This window comes from Desmodus rotundus, chromosome 8 (genome assembly GCF_022682495.2).
Source record: "Desmodus rotundus isolate HL8 chromosome 8, HLdesRot8A.1, whole genome shotgun sequence".
In the NCBI taxonomy this organism is placed as follows: Eukaryota; Metazoa; Chordata; class Mammalia; order Chiroptera; family Phyllostomidae; genus Desmodus; species Desmodus rotundus.
The window spans coordinates 24404771-24425586 of record NC_071394.1 but is presented as its reverse complement, the minus strand read 5'-3'; the positions used below and the strand labels follow the sequence as shown (position 1 = coordinate 24425586).

The 20816-nt window shown below is 35.9% G+C and overlaps 1 protein-coding gene across 35 annotated transcripts in view; it reads left to right on the top strand.

The window, feature by feature from the left end:
* RIMS2 (regulating synaptic membrane exocytosis 2) overlaps window positions 1–20816 on the top strand; it is a 453335-nt gene that overhangs the window by 399001 nt on the left and 33518 nt on the right. The gene's annotated exons all lie outside the window — the stretch shown is intronic.

Here is a 20816-nt window from a genome sequence, read left to right as displayed (position 1 = left end):
AAAAGTAATCAGAAACAGTATTTATGAAGGGCTTCTATGCCTGTTGCATTCTACCTTTTCTCATTTAACAATGTTTCTGGTTAAAAATGGACACTATCCGATATCATGAAGAATGAAATTCTCTAAATGAATTCTCTATTCATCTAAAGTAGCATTTCCCAAGTGTATCCCACAGATCTTTAAATGTCAGCACATATTAAAGAGGAAAAAGGTGTTTTGTGGTCAAATAAGTATAGAAAATGTGTGTTAAATAGTTTAAATATGGGGGTTTTTATAAATTGCAGGACTTCATAAAGTTTATGTGCTTTGTGACTTTTCTAAAGAAAGATACACTATGTAGTGTCTCCCTGACTCGTTTTGATCAAGTAATCCTTTGTCTATGAAGCATATCTTGGAATTAATATTTTTTGGAATACTTTAGGAAATACCTAAACATATTCAAATTTAAATTATAACATGTGCTTTTAAGAAAACACAGCGTTAGAAGAAGTAAACAAAACTGTTCTCTGATTATTCAGTTGTATATATCATTGATATCCAGTTGCATATCTCTAATTGCATTTTTTATTAAATGGATTGACTAAGAACTAAAAGGCCTTCTGAGCTGTTTTAAGAATCTCTGATCTGTTGTTTAACTGATTGATGAAGATACCATTCAGAATCAGCTGAGCGGTAATACGTGAGGTGAGAGGTCTGGTAGGGCGAGGAAAGATGCAGTGACAGAGAAAAGGAGTCGGGGGCAGTAAGGGGGCAGTGATCTATCCAGAGGCAAATTACTTTAATATAAAATGGTACCTATAACATTCATGGGCTTGTAGATTTGAAATGCATCATGATAAAAGATAGTGTGACTATTGTGATTATTTTTTCCTACAGTTTTGAAATCTCTTTAATTTTTAGTTTTGTGGAAAGACAGGTCTCATACATGTATCTGCATTCAGCCTGTTGTGGTATGTTGTTTGGGTGGAAGTGTATGAAGAAAATGCAGTTTTAAAAACAAATAGTTGGAAAAGGGAAACCTCATTTTCAAATGTCCCCAAGGTGGTTTTTGTATAACCAGTGGGTACATTTGAGGGACACAGAGTAAGATTTGTAGCACGGATGATGACAGCTGCAACTACCAACGGTGATCATTGCAAACGGTTTCCAAAAAGGATCATTTATTTAAAAAATAAAATTATTGATATGCATATTAAGGGTAAAGGATATTGGGAAATAGTCAAATAAGGCTCTGAGATATAGTTTAGATGAGTGTGTCCAAAAGAAATATAATGTGAGCCACATTTGTAAATTCAAATATTCTAAGCAGCCCTAATTTAAAAGTAAAAGGAAACAGGTAAAATTAATTTTAATAATGTATTTTATATAACCCACTACATCTAAAATATTATTTCAATGTTTAATGAGTTATTTTATATTCAAATCTTTGTACACAGTATTTGAAACCTGGTGTTCATTTTATACCTATACCACACCTCAGGTCAGGCTGGCCATATCTCAGGTGCTCAGTTGCCACATGTGGCTTGAACCTGCCACATGGGACAGCACAGGTTCAGCAGTAGAGATAAGCTCCATTTCAGTGAGGATCAAATTGTATAGTGTATGGGAAGGTATCTTATAAATTGTTTATAAATATCAGTGATTATTTACTTTACTATAAGTCATGCAGCTGCTCCAGAGCAGTTGGAGTTGAAAGCACATCCTTTAAGCCTCAGAAACAATGAAATAAATGAAGGCATTAAAAATGAGTCCATGACAATATAGAAGTAACTGCTGCTTCTACCCCACACTGAAAATTGTTTTTGCTGCTCTACATTTTGTTTCGTCTGACGGAGGACAACCAAACAACGTAAACTCTTTCACGTACTACTGACATTTTCCCAAAGAATTAAATTATCAAAAGGATTTCTTTGTATGGAAGAATTGATATATTTTTTGTCTAATCATTTCATTCTCAACTCCCTATGACTTTGGCTGCCAACAAGTTTAAAGTTAAATTTGAAATTCAACTATAACACTTAAATAGGACTTTATAGTAGTATGTTTCTACTTGTTTACATTTTATAATTTTTCATGCTTTAGTTTACCATATTTTTCAATTGTCCTTAAGTAAATTCATACATTTTATAAAATCAGTAATGTAAGTAAACAGAAACAAAGGTCCAACTCTTTTACAGAATTTTAAGATTAATAGGATTGACATTCAAGTTAGCAATTTTGAATACTAAAATAATTATGTAGACCAGAATGCAAAGGTTCCAGAATACCATGAAAAGAATTATTTTGAAAATGAACTTACTTTTTTAAAAGAGAACAACCTGAGTTTTCAAGGAATATAGTGGTAATTGTTAGGAAATGCTACATGCAGTCCTTGAAAAAATTAAATTCTGGAAATCTCATCAAATATAAAAGAATGTGATTTTATTGTAGGTGAGATCCCCATTTTTACCATAACAAAATTTAATGAGTTGTAATACAATTAAATCTATAGTCTGTATTTGATGGTCTCATTAATTATATTTATTTTCATTATTAGAGAACTTTGTGGAGTAGTAAGTAGTCTAGGTTCTGCAGATATATACATATGTATATCTTTTAAAAGCTAGACTGAAGTTCAAAACTGTGAAAGCAACACTTCTTGATAAAATGTCCTGTCACACTCAATAGCAGGCCTGTGTCGTGGGGATCTGCAAGGAGAAAACTACTGTTTCTTTAGTTGCTACTGAAGTATCTTTTCGGGGCGTGTGGGCATAATCGGTTTTCATAAAGATCATGAAAACATGGGAAGTATCAAAGAAAAACAAGAAACAGTGTGCTATCTATGTCATTACTTGTAATCTACCTCGGGTATATAGAAAACGTATGTAAAGTGACGTTTTTAAACAGGTCAACTGTATATACACCAGAGAAAAGACAAGGTACCGATGCTACAACGTGAAATTTGGGCACTCTGTTTCTGAGGCCCTGTGTTTTCTCAAGGTCTACGCTCTCCTTAGATTGCACACGCTGAATTAGATTATATGCTTCTCCAGTGCAAAGGCTTTATCTTTTCTATAAATTATTATTCTTAAAGCATCTACACTTAACCTTGAGTATAATTATTTTTTGTGTGATTTGACTTACTAATAATAACTCAGTGAGATTAAAAGCTTTTGGAGAGAAAATGCCATTTGTTATAACTGTTTTACCTACCTCATGCCATCTAAAACAGTACTTAGTACTTTTATTGGATAATGCGAAAAATATTTCTTCCCTGATTAGTCATAAATTCTTTTCCTGATAGTAGCAAGACGAAAGCTCTCACTGGCTGTAGTCCTAAGTCTTCATGATTTCTCTCTTAATATCTATGTTGGGTAGTGTTTCCAAATAGATCAATGAAGTTTATAGTGGTCACTAGTAGTTCCTATTGAATGACTTCTTATTTTATTATAATTTAATTTTACTTTATTTTATTTTGGTTAATCCTAAAAGATTCAGTAAAAAATTAAATAATGTGATGTACGAGGTCTGTTCAGAAAAAGTCCAGCCATCGTTAATATAATTAGGAGGGTTTGCACAACATCGATGTAACCCGACAGCCAAGGGGAGTGGGCTAGAATGTGTACGTGTGAACAATGACGACTTCACTGTATTAGTGTGGGTGGTAGACACTGTTGAGAGACCATGTGTCCTATGTGGCCGTCACATTCAAAATGACTGAGTGAGTAGAGCAATGAGTCCGCGTCGAACTGCGTTAAGCTTGCACATTCCTCCATGGAAACTATTCGGATGATTCGGAAGGCTTTTGGGGACGATGCAATGAGTGCAGTGCAAATAAAAGTGTGGCACAAATGCCGCAAAGAAGGTCGAGTGTCTTTTGAAACTGATCCACATTCTGGAAGGCCTGCAATGAGCAGAACACCTGAGAATGTTGAACGTGTACGCTGTAGTCGACAAAGATCGGCAACCCAGGTGACTCAGCCCCAGTACAGCCCAGATTTGGTGCCCTGCGACCTCTGGCTTTTCCCAAAACTTAAAATCATCTTTGAAAGGGAAGAGATTTCAGACCATTGATGACATTAAGGAAAATACGACAGGGCAGCTGATTGTGACTCCAACAAAGGATTTTACAGAGTGTTTTGATCAGTGTAAGAGACACTAGGAGAACTGTGTGAGGTCCCAAGGTATCTACTTTGAAGGGGACTGAGGCGTCATTGTCCTATGTACAATGCCTTATATCTTTTTCAGTAAACGTCTGTATTTTTTCATACTACATAATGGATCCTTTCTGGATAGACCTCATACTTTTAGAAATCCTTAGTAAATCAAAGATTAATTTGTGGAAGTAATAAAAATGTCATCTGGCATTCATCTACCTCCTTTGAAAAGTGCTGTGTTTAGAAACTCTTTCATATGCTAAGGAGTCAGATTCCATCCGGAGTTTATGATAGGGAAGAAATAAACAGAAAATTTATGGTCAATAGAAGAGTTTTTATTTCACTTCTGTTATTTGGGGTATACTGATAATAATAGCTAGCATCTGTTCTGACTGGTGAGTTGTAAAATATTTCCAGTGTGAATCCTGGTTTGTATGAAACATAATTACCTTGATTATATCATTTTATGCATATGGATAAATGATTTCTTTAGTTACATTTACATTTCGTGCTAGGAACCTAATTTCAACTCAATAACCCCTGAAAACAAATTAATTATTGGTTTAAACCAATAATTAATTGTATTTCATAGTAAACAAAAACAATTTATTAAACTTTTATGATTTTCCTTTCTGGTAATCGTGGGTTGCACATACATTTTTAATTATCCCTGATGTCTGTAACCTTTCAAAGCTGTCATTTTAAGTCTTCATTTCTTTTCTGATTCTAATGAAGCACAAATTCAACATGACTAAATAATATATAGGTGTTGCTTCCAAAGGGCCAAAGGCTGTTTGTTCTAGGTTTGCCTGGATCGGTTTTATCTGTAGCCCAAAGTCCTGACAAAACTCACTAATGCAAATAGTACACATTATACTAAAGGAGAGCCTTCTACTATGGAAATACAAGTAGACATTAGAGATTTGTCATTTAAACTCCAAATGATACAAAGATCTAAAGGTTCAAGTTTTTGTTTTCTTCCTTACTAAATATATTCTTAGTTATAATTATTTCTACCAGCTTTTATTTTATTTTATTTTCCAATTACAGTTTACATTCAGTGTTATTTTGTATTAGCGTCAGTGTACAGCACAGTGGTTAGACAGTCATATACTCTACGAAGTGTCCCTCCTGACATTTCCAGTACCCACCTGGCACCGTCCACAATTATTACAGTATTATTGACTGCATTCCCTTTGCTGTATGTTACATCCCCATGACTATTTTATAACTCCCAATCTGTACTTCCTAATCCCTTCAGCTTTTCCATGAAGTGCCCCACTCTCCTCCCCATCGGGCAGCCATCAGTCTGTTCTCTGTATCTGTGAGTCTGTTTCTATGTTCAGGGGTCTCATTTCTAGCACTGCAAGAGTAGGGAGTCAGAGGCAGAGAAAAAGTAGGGGAGAACTGGTAATACCCTGTGTCTACAGGGCTAACTCCCAGTGTCGTTCCCTTCTCACAGCTCCAGGGGCTTGTCATGGCACATTTTAGCCTGTGGCCTTAATGCCTTCACCGCCTACATCCTTTTGTTCTTTCAGACCTTACCTACTCATAGATTGCTGATTTGCAGTGCAGAAAGGTTCTCCACATGAGGTTTCCTTGTCTATATTAGAGAGTTTTTAATATTCTATCCCCTTGGCCTTTTACCTACTCCCGGACCAAGTTGGGATCAAAAACAAGCCCTTGGAGCCTGTAAAAGCCATAGCCCAGCACGATTCCAGCAATATCCTGGTGTTTCCAAAGCTTAGGAAAAGATATTATTGAAAGGAAAAAATACCTTGAAGGAAAATAGAAGAAAGACCCTGTTTCCACAGGGAGGGAGGTCTGGGAAAAAGAAAAGCATGGAGAGAAATAGTATTTGTAGACTGAGAATTGGAACACAGCTATAAGACTCATCTCAAGTCTCAAGTTATACGATTTTAATATGCGTTCTCAGAGGAAATCAAGCGGTTGCCTTTGGAGAAAAGGTAATCTGTGCAAAAGTTGTATGATTCTTGCCTTTTCCTTCGTAGAGTTAATGAGGCAAACTTTTGGCAGAAATGTAAGTGTGGAAAATATATGTTCTTGTCAATTCCAAAAAAATTCACGTAGGCACTCAGTCCTTTGGTGTGTTGTTTGGGACTAGTTCCTCTTCACGGCGAGAATGTCTATTCAGTGGTTATAGTATGAACAATATAATAATGACAGTCTATAAGGTGTTCAAGAATAAGTCCCAGGGAACATAGACAGAAAATAGTTTCCTGCTGTTAGTGAAATATCAACGCGGAGTTCAGATAGCCTAAGAAAATAAATCTGTAGGTGAAACTGAACATGTCAAAGCTGGAGTCTTTTATTCTATCACTATGTTCAAAGCTAACATAAAATATAACTATTTTTGTTTAGATATGAACCTACTTGAAAACTAAATCGCTTGCTTTTAACATTAAAAGCAACACATTGTGTATTTCTTAAAGTTGTATTTGGAGGTATGAAATCCATTTGTTTGGATGAAGGTTTTTTTAATGGATTACTTTACATGATTTTGTCAACAACCAGAGAAGTAAATGTAGTTATATTTTAGGTATAGAATTTATTATTTAGGAATCATGTTATTTTGTAGAAGTAAGATCAGCCAGAGTCTTTAAAGCTTTACTGTGGTAAAATTTACTGGACTCGAATACAAAACATTTCTCTAAACAGTGAATACCTTCCAACATCACACATATTTCTTTTTCAGACGTTCTTATTATTAGACATTGAAATAATACAGAAGGGTTTTTTAAAACTTTTTATTGTAACATAATCATGAACTCACAGGAAGTTGCAAAAATAATATGGAATGTCTTCTGTATCCTTACTCTTGCTCCCTCTGGTAGTATCTTCTACATTTACACAGTAGTATAATACCCAAACCAGGGCATCTGAATTGGTACAATCATGTTAACCTCACTACAGACCTTAGATGTGATGAGTGAGTGAGGTTGAGTCAAGAACGTTTTCCATATTGTTGTTTATGTGATAGATTTAGTTGTCGTCTTATTCTACTAGGGCTGCCATAACAAAATACCGTGCACTGGCGGCTTAAACAGCATGAATTATATCTCACAGTTCAGGGGGCTGGGAAGTCCAAGATCAAGTGCCAGCTGATTTGGTTCTCTGGAGAGGGTTCTCTCCCTGGCTCACAGTTGCAGACAGCTGCCTTCTTGATATATCCTCTAATGAGAGAGACAGAGGGAGAGATGGGGGGTGAAGTGGGGGATCGTGCTTCAACAAATTTGAGGGAGGGACAAATTTAGTTCACAGTGAAGTGGAAGTATTGATCAAAACAGGGAATGCAGTTAAGGAGAGAAGTACCATTTCCATCTTGGGAACGGTGGTTTTTGAAATGCCTGTGGACATAGCTGGGAAGTAGTCTAAAGTTTAGGGGATTGGGTTGGGCTGCAGATATAAAATCGGAGATCTAGGAGTCATCAAAACGGTTGTGTGTGTAGAATTGGAATTGGAGCTTAACACCTCTGTTCAATAGAACAATGCCTAGTGGTTAATGATGAAAGTTACAGAGAGTTCAGCTTGAGTACCCCATTTGTCAGAAGTTTCATTAAATTAGTAGGATTTTGAGTGGTTTGTTTAGATAGAAGGGTGCCCGTGTGTGTGTGTGTGTGTGTGTGTATAGAATCATCTAAGTATAGAGTTGATACTATCTAAATTTTTATCTAGAGTATCCTAAGATTCTCAGTATCTATTATAGCATAATTTTAATTGCTATGTATTCAATTCACACAGAGTAAATAACAAACATATCTACATACCATTATGTGCCAGGCATTATATCCTAAATAGTCAAATAAAAGTAAGACCTATACATTTCCTATGCATGAAACACTCAAAATCTATCAAGTAAATCAGACATAATGGAATAGTCAATATTTTAGTATGCATTTTGGAGATGGCATCCAAATCAAAGTTTGCTCTATATGTATGGGAAAAAAGCTTATATAAGTCTTTTTAAAATAACATAAAATTATAGAGTATGGTTCAATTTTCATTATATTTAATTGTAGATAATAAATATACCAAAATATGGTTTTATTCATTCAGGTAGTGAAAGTATGAGAATATTTTTTACTAGAGTTCTTAGTATGTTTTAGGTTTTCTGTAATAATCATACTTCTAAAATTATACATTTTTATATTAAAAACAGCAGTTGTATGGACTAAGACTGCTAGCGAGCATGACTAGTCTTGTGAATTACAAATATCAGCCTTTCAAAAGTGTATTTCCACTGGTTTACCCATGTCTACAAATTACTCAATCTTCACTTTAATCGCTCTCTGTAAATTATATTATCTTTCAAAAATAGACTATGAACTGGCTTATTAATAATTATTTATTTTAAGAACAGTAAACAACCAGGCTTTTTTGTAAGTTATCCTGCAGGACAGCTGTTTCTATGAGAATCAAAAAAAGAAAACTCACCTCCAGCGAGTGTTCAAAAGAAGAAGGAACTGGAAGAGAACATCTTCTCCCTTTCTCAAACGTTTAAAGCTTTGGCGTTAGTAAAACACGCCAGCACCTAAATACTTAGGTCTCTGGTGGAAGACAAATTATTAGGCTTTTGTTATTAGGCCATTGGTCCATTTCCCTGGCCTGGGTATAACACAGAATTGTGCGCACACATAGTTACTTCTCTTTCCTTCTGATATCTCGTACCCTCTTACTGTTGAACTGAACCCGTTATTTCTCTGGAGGTCTAAAACAATGAGATCACCAGAGGAAGGCAAGAAAGAAAGAAATATTTTTTCTAAAATGCGAGTATATTCCAAATTCATATATATTTCAAGTATATATATTCCAAATATGTATACACATATATAAGTATATTCCAAATATATTTTAAATATACATATTTCAAATGTATGTTGTTCAAATACACACACACACATTTAAAATATACATATTCTAAGTAGTGAATGCCCTGTCACCGCAGGTGTTTAGCATAAGCCAGTGACCCTTGAAGATGATATGAGATTCAACCAACAAATGCTGAATTCTCCAAAAAATGCTGAATAATGGCTACAAAATTATAATTTTAGGTAATATGAATTTTTGTTAATTCAATTATGAAACAAGCCAATTTTTAATCTGAATCTCTGAAGACAAAAGAAGAAGTTACTATTTGACAACATGGATGGAACTGGAGGGTGTTATGTAAAGTGAATGAAGTCAGACAGAGAAAGATGAATGCTATATGATTGCACTTACATGTGAAATCTACAAAACAAAATAAATGAACAAACAAAACAGAAACAGACCCTTAGATTCAGAGAAGTAACTGATGGTTGCCAGGTAGGAGAAGGGTTGAGGGACTGGTTTAAAAAGCTGAAGGGATTAAGAGGTTCAAATTGCCAGTTACAAAACAGTCAGGAAATGTAAAGCATATCATAGCAATATAGTCGATAATATTGTAATAACTACAGTGTCAAGTGTACAAGATTTACATGGGGGAATCACTTTTTAAGTTATATAAATGTTTAACTACTACTCTGTATACCCAAAATTAATATAATTTGAATATCAACTGAAATTGAATTTTTAAAATTTTTTAAAAGAGAAAAGTAATTAATCACTTTGCTTCAGAGATCACAAAATACCAGAACTGGATGATTGAATCTTATTGCATCTTTAAAGGTCATTGGCTTAAGCTAAACCCCTCCAGTGACTGGGAACTCACTTCTTAAAGATAAGGGTACTTAACCAAGAACTTTTGAATCTGATTTGGATCTGGGTCTGTATAACTTTCATCCATTGGTCCAATTCTACTCTTGGACTCATGGAACTCTTACATGAGAGTTTTTCATAGTTTTAAAGAGAGTTCTGATATCCTACCTGAGTCTCCTTTTTAGTCTTTACCATTTTTGTCTTTACTATTCAAGCCTTCAAATACTTCTGTTCTAATTTTCCAAATGTATTCAAGTTTGCTGTATTTCTCTTTAGGTTTAGACTGAAAAGTGAGTGAGGTTGAGTGTGCAGTGACTGTATTGATCCCCGTGGATTTGAGATAATGCGCCTGTTTGGGCCACCTAAGAGCACATTGATTTTTGGGGCACTTAACAGCTCTGCCATTTCACAGATCACTTCCCTCCATCAAAAATAAGAAAGACGCAGTGGCTGTTACCAGTTTTTGAGCTGTTGTAGGGGTTACAACTATTTTAAAGGCCTATTCATCCACTGTCTCCCTTTCTCCGACATTTGAGGAATGTTACATTCAATGTTTTTTTTTTCTGTTGTCATTTTGTTTTAGTCTCTTCCTCTTCTGGGGTGGGAAACAGAAGGAAAAGGTGGTAATATACAGTTTATTTTATTTTTTAATTTCTTTTTTAAGATTTTATTTACTTATTTTTAGAGAAAGGGGAAGAGAAGGAGAAGAGAGGAAGAGAAACATCAATGTGTGTTTGTCTCTCACGTGGCCCGTACTGGGGACCTGGCCCGCACCCCAGGCATGTGCCCTGACTAGGACTCTAACTGGTGACCATTTAGTTCACCTCAGTCCACTGAGCTACAGTTTACTAATCAAGCAATTTATACAGTCGTTTCTTGACCAGAAGGGACAAAGAGTTTGTCTCTTTTTGCTTTTTTGGAGTCTCTCTTTTAGCAGAATCTAATTTCATTACTTGCTACTTTAAAAAGAGTTAATCTGCCCTGGGTGGTGTGGCTGAATGGATTGAGTGCTAGCCTGAGAACCAAAGGGTCGCCAGTTCAATTCCCAGTCAGGGCACATGCCTGGGTTGTGGGCCAGGTGCCCAGCGGGGGCCGTGCAAGAGGCAACCACACACTGATGTTTCTCTTCCTCCCTTCCCCTCTCTTTAAAAATAAACAAATAAAATCTTTTTTAAAAAATGTTAGTCTGTAAATAGAAACATAGTCTCTATTCCTATGGTACTTATGGTGGGCTATTTAAGACAATAATAATCCTATCATTTCAAGTCTTGTCTTTGTAAAGGTTGTGCCATAGCTGCTACCTATGAAATGCATAGACTCCTGCAAAAAAAAAAAAAAAAAAGTAGGTGTTTGTAAATTCCCATTTTTAGGAATCAGCATAGTCTTCCTAAATGTGAAAAATAAGATTCTAACTCAGCTATTTCTTGCTTATGTGTCTCAGGACACAGGTTCATCAGATCAGGAGGGCTTAGTAAATTGAGGCATGGTGCACACTAGAGTGAGTTCTGAACCTTTCCAAGAAACAGCTGAGCTCAGGACCAAAAGTTAAAAAGATTTAGAGGGAAAGGTATTGAAAATTACATAACTTAAAAGCCAAAAAATAATATTTAGGAGCTTTAACCATTCCAAAGAAATTATTATGTAAGTACAAATTACCTTGCATGAATCAGTCTTTAACCCTAACCTGTTAATAATAAGGCAATCAAATGGAGCCATGAAGATGTGTTAGTTTAGAACTGATCAGCACAGATCTATGCCAGAATTCTATTTAAGTAAATTTTCCTATGACTTGGAAAATAAATTTATTTCTCAACAAGAGCAGTTATGCTAGAAAAATGTTTGTTGCCAAGAGAATTAAGCATAATGAAATTTTTCATTATAATATGTATGAGCCAAAAACCACAGCTTTACTGTAAAAGAGAAGATAGGGCACTGATGCAGTAAAAAGATTGTTTGTTTGTTTGTTTTTGACAAGTTAATTCATTGGTAAGAGTTCCGTCAATTGCAGGCAGTTGTGAACAGGCATTTATGAATTATGATGGGGAATCAGGGATCAAGAGTGTTACATTGAAATGATAGAGTCATTTTTCAGTGTAATATATCTCTCTGGCAGTACATTATTTAGTTTTAAGTGAGATACTTTGAAAATGCATACTTTGAGAAACTGATAGGAAAAGTGCTATTCTGAATTATTTATAATGTTACATTACAACAAGAAGGAAACCTCATTTGATAACATTTGAGACTGAGAAATTCCGATATAAGAGAGCATAAAAATCTATTTTGATAGGAAAATTATAACATACATACTTTAAATTAAGTTTTAAAATAAAAAACATTCCTTTCTTATTTTTGAAAGGATCTCTTTAGCCTTCTGATATGAAAAAGTTGAAGATTAAAGTCTTTATTCTTCCCACTTTAAGTGTACTATCTAATACAAAAGTGGTTCAGTTACTGCCAAATACGAGTATCATTGACAACAAAATTGTTGCTCTATCTACTTCACTTGAGTAAAATACAAGAACTTATCTTTCTTGAGGTGAAACCTGGAATTTAACACTGAAAGGATCCATGTGAAATTTTTTTGAGATCTTAAGTTCAGCTTTTGGTTTTCTTTCTTTTAGCCTGAGCCAGCCCAACGTAAATTTGTGTGTTCACTCATTCCCTTAACAGATATTCCTTGGATACTTACTGTGTGCAAGGGCAATACCAGGTACTGAGGATACAGCAGTGAAGAAGAGACAGAGGGTCCCTACAGCACAAGGATTATGGCTGTAAAGGCATTTAACATGTAGTCACACTGTGGAGTGGGTGAAAGGAGGAAATACAAATAAACACTCAAAGGAACAGGATGGAGAAGGGTCACACAGGCCCCCACCCAGCGAAGAGTCTCTCTCTCATTCACTCTCTCTCCTTGTTTACTTCCCTTCAATCCACATTTTCTCCTTCCCTCTGTTAAAATAGTTACTTTAGTATATTTAATGTGTGCCTTCAGTATATGTATGTGCTCTGGTAAAATGTGCATTATTTTTTTATATACTGTATGTATTTGTGCATGCAATTTTCATTTACATTCTCTTCTTTTCTCATTGAGCATTATGGTTTTCCGAACATCTGTGTGTTACATTCAGTCCTATAGTTCTGGCTGATCCACAGTACTCCGTGGTACGCACTTACCACGGCTCTTCTCTCTGTTCTTCCAATGCTGAGCATCAGATACACTCCAACGCCTACAAGCACAAACAACACTAAAATGAATATCCTCGTATATCTTTCCTTATGAGCCTGGGTGAGAATTTTTTACACCTATCTGTACATACCCTGAACTAGATTTATTCAGTTGTTCAGTGTGTGTTTGATTTATTTGGCCAGGTTCTGCCCACTTCTTCACCAGATTGCCTGCTCTATCTACTTGCCCACCACTTGTGCATAAGGGTCTCTATATCCCAACACCTATGTCAACAATTGGCATCACTTGCTAATGTTTAATATGCTAGTATCAGTATTTCTGATATTAGGGTGAATGATAATAGCAATGAGTAATTCCTCATTGTTATATTAAGTTGCATTTCCCTTATACCTAATGAGTTTGAAAATCTTTTCACACTCATCAATCTTTTTGTTTGCTTTTATATAAATTGTCTGTTACTACTCTTGCTCATGTTTTTATTGGAGTTTCTATCTTTATCTTTTTGGCTTTTAAGAGTTTCTGATATTAACCCCTTCTTTGGTGTGAGATATTACAAAAATATTCATATCTGTTATCTGGAAGATTTTTTTTCTATTGTGATTGGGGTTGGGTAAAATCTGGAAGAATCCAGAGCCTTGCAAAGTAAAACAATTAGGCAGCATGGGCATAGTTTCCACAGGCCGTGAAGAACTTTAAAAGTCCTTTGTCACAGTGGCTGCACATTGGTTTCCCAGCCTGCTTAGAATAAATTTCTGTAGCAAATATTAATATTATGAGTTTCCTTTTTTTCAAATTGTCAAAATGGTCCTATATTCTACTTTTGTAGTTGACTTTTTTTGTTGCATGTGATTCCTTTATAACCTTCAGATGTTGTTCTGAATTCATGTTTCAGAGCAAGCTTTCTGCAAATAGCTTACCAAAAGTATGAGCAGTTAAGATTTCAGAGTTTACAAATATTATTGGGTATTATTTATACTGTATAATCATATAACTTTTCAAAATCTTCATGGTGACTTACTTCCCCAAAACATCTTTACATCAAGACTGAATGTAAAAATAAGTCAAACAAAAAATGTTTTTGAGCTATCGCTACATATAAAACACTGTTAGACATAGGGTGGGGACATGAAGGTGAATGGAAATAAATTCAAACAAATAAAACAATAGTGTTCCTTTGAGTTCAGTTGACTATATTCACTCACTCGTTAGCCAAAGCCATTTATTGAATATGTAGCTCATGACACAAAAAGTATCTGACCCATGATAGGTATTAATAATTACTTGATGAATCAATGAATGAATGAGCATAATTGTAATACAGCTTGAATACTGTGTAGAAGAAACAGACTCCAGGTGTACTGAATCTCAGAGAGGGGTGTCTACCTATGGAGATTAGGAATTATTCCCTGGGAGATACCTGACATATGTGTAGAAAATGTCTAGGTAAGAGAAAAGCAGGGAAGAAGGCATTCCTGTACCCCACCCTCACATACATGTTGGAGCTAGGAGTGACAGATGGGAAGAAGCAAGAGATAAAGAGAGAGGCCAAGGGGAGGGAAACCATTGAAAAGTTTTTAAGCAAAACAGTGACATGGACTAACTTGCTGTTTACATAAATTATCTGGCTTCATGAAGGACAAATTGGAAACTTAGGTTGAAGAGAAATTAAAGCAGATGTTGAGGGATGAGCAGTAGTATATCAATAAGCAGAGATGCAGGAGAGCATTCTGTGACCTACAAGGCAGTGTCTTAACAGGCTCTGTTTCGGCAAGGCTGCCTGGACCTTGGGTTCATAAGCCTGGGGTTGGGAGGAAGGAAACTTCAACTGGATGGGGTAGAGATGCTGCAGAGCTGAGCCCTCTTCCTAACTTGCAGTCTACAGTGTGCTTTAAAGAGGAATGCGATGAACCTGGGCCCTGCTTAGTGAGAGAAGAGAGGATGGGCATGACAAGAGAAATGACCTAGAAATGGCAATATTCAGAGTCAGACTAGAAGCTATATTATGATGCTAAGGGTTGAGGGCCTGAAGAATCAAATAGCTTCCAGCCCCACAATAAAGGAATGGTCAGGGTAGCACTTAGCTCTAGCATAGCAGACAGGAGGCTTTGGACAAGAAGATGCATTCCATATCCTACTGATGGACCAGACTTGAGGGAAGTAAGAAATGAGAAGTGAAGAGATGTGCTGGGGAGCAGGGAATATAGTAATGAAGATTGAGTAAAGCTGTTTGCGTTTAAAAAGTGGGAATAAAATTGTGATGGCCTTTTGGTTAGAAGCCCTGAATACCAAAATTGGTAGATTAGATTTTGTACTATCAACTCACTGAGAGTTTGCTTCTTTGTTGTTTTCCTTAGGAAAAAAACAATTCTAGGAAAATGAACCTGGCAAAAGTGTCCAGGATGAGAGGGAAGTGAAAGGGAGGGGCTGGAGGTGGAAATGCCGACAAGCAGGTTGAGGAAGAATTCACACAGGAGAGCCAGGGCCAGGACATGAGAACTAGAACTGAAAGGAAGAAATATCGACTCTATGGAGCGTCAAATCTGAGTTGGTACGAGCATCAAGTCATTTTTATCTTAAAACTATGGCAATGTCTACTAAAACAAAGTATTAATCCCAGCATAAGAATTGACTTTTGAAATAACTAACATAATTTTTTTGAAGATTTTATTTATTTATTTTTACAGAGGGGAATAGAGGGAGAAAGAGAAGGAAAGAAACCACAATGTGTGGTTGCCTCTCACACATCCCCCACTGGGGACCTGGCCCACAACCCAGGCATGTGCCCTGACTGGGAATTGAACCAGCAATGCTTTGGTTTGCAGGCCGGCACGCAATCCACTGAGCCACACCAGCCAGGGCAGAACATAATGAAATATATTTGCTTTGTCTTATATTTTTAATATATGACATGTAGGATCTTAACTCTACATACTTAGATTTATGGGAATTTTAAATTGCTGGGTAGAGCAGTGCTCTCATCACTCAGTAACAACCCTTACAATTTCTGTATTATTCCACAACTATCACAAAATTCTCAAAATAAACTTTAATTCACTTTAATTTGATATGTTATTAATAATATCTAGGAGACAGAGGTGGTCATAAAAGCAAATGAACAATTAAGAGAGATAAAGAACTCAGCATCACAGGTTTAAATGAAGATGTTAGATTAAGACCTTGTAAAAATGCAAGATTTTACATTTCTCTTATATTTAGTTAAATGGCTAGAAAATGACAGTTTATGTTGAATGTATCAGTGCTTTAAAAAACAGCTATGCTTCTAGTACTAAGCACTTCAGGTGATGAAAGCAAGAAATATTTTGATTTGCTTCGTAATAAGCGGAGGTGTGAAAGATGTATTCAGGCCATCATTTGCTTTGGTGAATTGGATAAGCTATAATTTCATTTGTAGAGCATTTTAAATATCAAAAATTCTTATCTGTGAATAATGATTTAGAATGCTAATGAAGAAAAATCAATTCTAAAAGCCACAATTCACAGTAATAGTATTCAGATGATTCATTCACATTCACCACAGAAGCTGATTTTAGCAGTTTTAATTGAAAATATTTTCTTTTAAACAATAATGAAATAAAAAAGAGTATGCCTGTTGGTAACGAACAGCTCCTTTATTAGAATTTATTTAGATAAAATGGTAAACTAAGCCCTGATGATTGTACAGGCTCTGGAAATTCTAATAATGTCAACAAAAAATAAAATTTCTGCTCTTAAGAAACGTAAAGGTTTAGGTATGTAAAAATGTAGTGACAACTGTGTTTTTTAAGAGACTATATAAATAATTTACGTTTGTTCTAACTGGAAGCATACATAATATCCTCCACTGACATAGAAACATCAGTTTTTAAAACAGTAGAAGCAATTAGTAATTAGAAAATACCATTTGATTTATGTAAAATCACTTTAGAGTTAAAATTCTATGGCAAAAAGAAATATGGCTTATTGAGACAGAAAAATTGTATGCGATGTTTAAAAATGTAGAATAGATCTCCATAATGCTAAGTAAATTATTTAAATTTTTAGAAAAGAGACTGGTGAAAGCTCTTGAAAGCAATGTAAAAATAAAGATTGTGGCTGACTTGATTTATCTCAAAGCATATTATATTTTTTACTTTTCCAAGGCTGCCGTAATAAAGCACTGCAGACGGGGTGGCTTAAACAGAAGACATTTAATTTCTCACAGGTTCGGAAGCTGGAAGACGTTAGATCAATGCCAGATAATCATAAAGAATAAAAACTGTATAGGAGAAAAATAGAAGAATGCAGAATTCTATACCATGGTTTCCCTGTGCCCAAATGCTGGTAAATCGTGGTGGCTAGACTATGAATAAACATTTTCAGAGGAAAGTGTTTTGAGTAGTGTTGCCAAGATTTTTAATATAACACATGTATTGGCATATTTGGTTACTTTTTAAAAAGATTTTATTTATTCGTTTGTTTGTTTGTTTCTAGACAGGGGAAGGGAAGGAGGAAGAGAGGGAGAAAACATCACTCTGTGCTTGTCTCTCGCATGCTTCCTAGGCTGGTGCTCAGTCCACTGAGCCACACCAGCCGGGACTGTTTGGTTACTTTTTAACTGAAAATCATACTTCAAGACTTGCAGCTCTGCCCCAAATGTCTTTTCACAAGTTGTTGTCAAGTATGGGGAAAGAGGTGGGATTTGAAATACTACTTCAGTAGGAGGTTGAGTTGTAGGAGTTGTCAGGCAGAAGAGTCCAAATTCTAAAGCAGTAGTCAAGGAGAAGCCTTGCAATGTATTTCCTTGCTTGGAACACGTATTGATTTGCCTTTCTGTACAATTACTTGTATTCGTTAGAGTACCTCTCACTCTCTAGTCCTCTTTTTTTTTTTTAGACCTGAGCTTCTCTCTTTACTGTGGGAATATAAATACAGCATATTATAATAGATGGAACCATTTTGAATTGAATTTTAAGAGGGAAATCTGTATTGTTCTTTTCTATTATGTTATTTCCTACATGAAGTTTCATATCCACAAGACAGACATACTGTCACTATAAGACATTTTTCGACAGAGTGCCTTAGTGGGAGGCAGCTTATGGTGAGTTGCTCACTTTGCTCTCTAAGTTGGCCACTCTGCACACAGTCATCACCGGTGACCAAGTACACTGAGCGGGGCCTAGAACTACCTTCAGGCATCAGCTCACTTATGCCCCGTCTAGGTGATGTTTGTCCTACATCTGTATAAGATGAATGTTTTTCAAGAATTGCGGGGGGAGGTTGGCAAAATGCTATTTAAAATCTTACAGTTTGTAATGCTTTGACAGAATCCCTATTCTTTACTGCCCTTGGTTTTTAATAACTTTAAATGACTTTATTATAAATCTTCTGCATTCAGATAAAATAAAAAGCAAGGTGCCTACAACTGAAAAGTCAAATGGACAGTTAAGTCAAAATATCTATGAAAAATGTTAAATTTTCTAATTTTATGTTAGCAAGGTATCATGTAGTATAAATAATGAATGAGGGAGGACCCCCCCAAAATGGAATTTATTTATTAAAAAATTGTGTATTTATTTTTACATGTTGAAACTTTGGTCACCTTCAAAGTACTCTCTATCTGATACAGTACACTTATCGAGATTTTTTTTATATTGCCTAAAGTAGTTTTTGAAGAACTCGACGATTTTGATGCCTTTTAGTGCTTCTGCCGTCTTTTGTTTCACCTCTTCCACATCCGCAAAACATTTCCCTTTGAGGACTTTTTTCACCCAGGGAAACAAAAAAAAAGTCTCTAGGGGCAAGGTCAGGTGAACAAGGAGGGTGGGGCATGGGGGTCATGCCATTTTTGGTCAAAAACTGCTAAACACTCACCATGGTGTGGGCAGGTGCACTCGGAAATCATCCAGTCATGAAATGGGCAAACTCATTGAAAGAGTCTCCCAACAAAAATCACTGAAGCCAAACTCAGCCTCACAACAATGCCAGCTGGAACCAAATTTGGTACAGATGGATTCCTAGAACACTCACCTAGCAGGGGAAGCCTGTACTACATGGGTCCCGATCTCCAGAAGATAATTCCAGCATTTTGGGCATCCCCCATATAACCATTGATATCCAACCAATGGATGATTCAGTTAAACAAAATGATAATAAAAGGAATTCTTTACTGCCAGGGTATACTGAAGTGAATACATAAAGCTTAGCCAGTAAAAAAAATAAATAAATAGAAGGAACAGGAACAAGTAGGAACTGGACTTCATTGTGGCTAAGGGAATCCCTCTGCTTTCCATGCAAATCTGATGTTATTCCTATCACACTGTGGTGTAAGGAGTAAATGAATAGTGGATTAATAAATTAATAATGAGTAAATAAGGCAGTTTAAATCATATACTTTTTATAAATATTTCATAGATATTGGCATTGGTACCCAAAACTTACATAAAAGTTTGCGCTCTTACTCTGTATTTGAGCAGAATATTTACTGTCACAAAATCTACAGTGTTATTGATCTTATAATATGTGAAGTTGCTAGGTGATAATCATCTAGGATTTCAAGGGAATTACAATAGAAGAATTTTTTTTCTGTCAGATGTTTGAGAATGCTCTTCTAACATTAGTATGAAGACCCTGTATAAATTTACCTCATTGGTAGGAGTAGTGGAACAGAATCTGGAGCAGGGACTTCCTCAAATTTGGAACTGATCCTTGCTATTAGCACTTCCCTGAAGGGACTGGAAAAAGAGAGACCCTAATGAGAAGCCCCGACCCTACCCATGTCCAAAGATCCAGAAGAGGCATATATAGTAGTTATTATGGTCGGTTAGAGAGACTTCTGCCTTTAATTCCTTTCACCCCTATTTTCTACCTACCAAACATCCTTCAGGTGGCTCTCTTCTGCGAAGCCTTTTTAGCCCATCTAAGCAGAGTTCGTCTCTCCTGACTTTATGTCACCAGCGTGCCTGGAACCTGTCACAAATGTGCTGCTTATTCTACTATATTGCATTTGCTTTTCTTGTCTGTGTTACCCTCCCTACCTCCTACTACCAGACTGAGCTCCTTGAGAGCCAAACTCATGTGCTGTCTGAATCTTACCCAGAGATCCCAGTAGTCTGACAGATGGTGCCCAACAACTGTTTCAGTGCCTGTGGAAGTGAGGGCCAGTGTGAGTGCCATGCGCTGGAACAGAAACTGTCTGCATGGCTGAAACATACTGATATTTTGTGCGCTTCTCTTTCCTTTGGTCCTAAACGAGTTTCTCTGAATGTCTCTCTTTCTAGTCCATCCACAGATCTGTTAACGTAGCGCTGGATCATGCTTAATCTTATCAGTGTAATAAATTGTTTCCTTTTAATGAGTATTTATTTTTGTTTTTCTTTGAAAGTGGTATTTCACATGACTGTTTTAAAACTTATATAGATGTATGTAGAAGGTATGAACATTCTTTCTGTAAATTTTGGTATTTTTTATCCAAAATGTTTGGCTTATGATTGGATTGACACCATTTCATTTCGGAAATATACTTTTGGGGGTGGCCACCTACCAATGAATTACAAATTTCATGAATGAGTATTTATCGTTTTCTCCGGAGGCTGAGTTCATGTGGTTCTTTCTGAAGTCATATCTTCACACTGACTTTTTTTTGTGCACTGACTTCTAAAACATCTTGAGGACATTAGTAAAAAAGCTTTGGATTCCTGATGAGAGCTCATGAAGATTTATGTAAATATGCCCAATAATAAAGCCCTGCTCAAAGTGAAAAGAACTACTTTTTGCCAAAAGTTCCTTGTTACAGGTGAAAAAACTTGTAGGTGGGC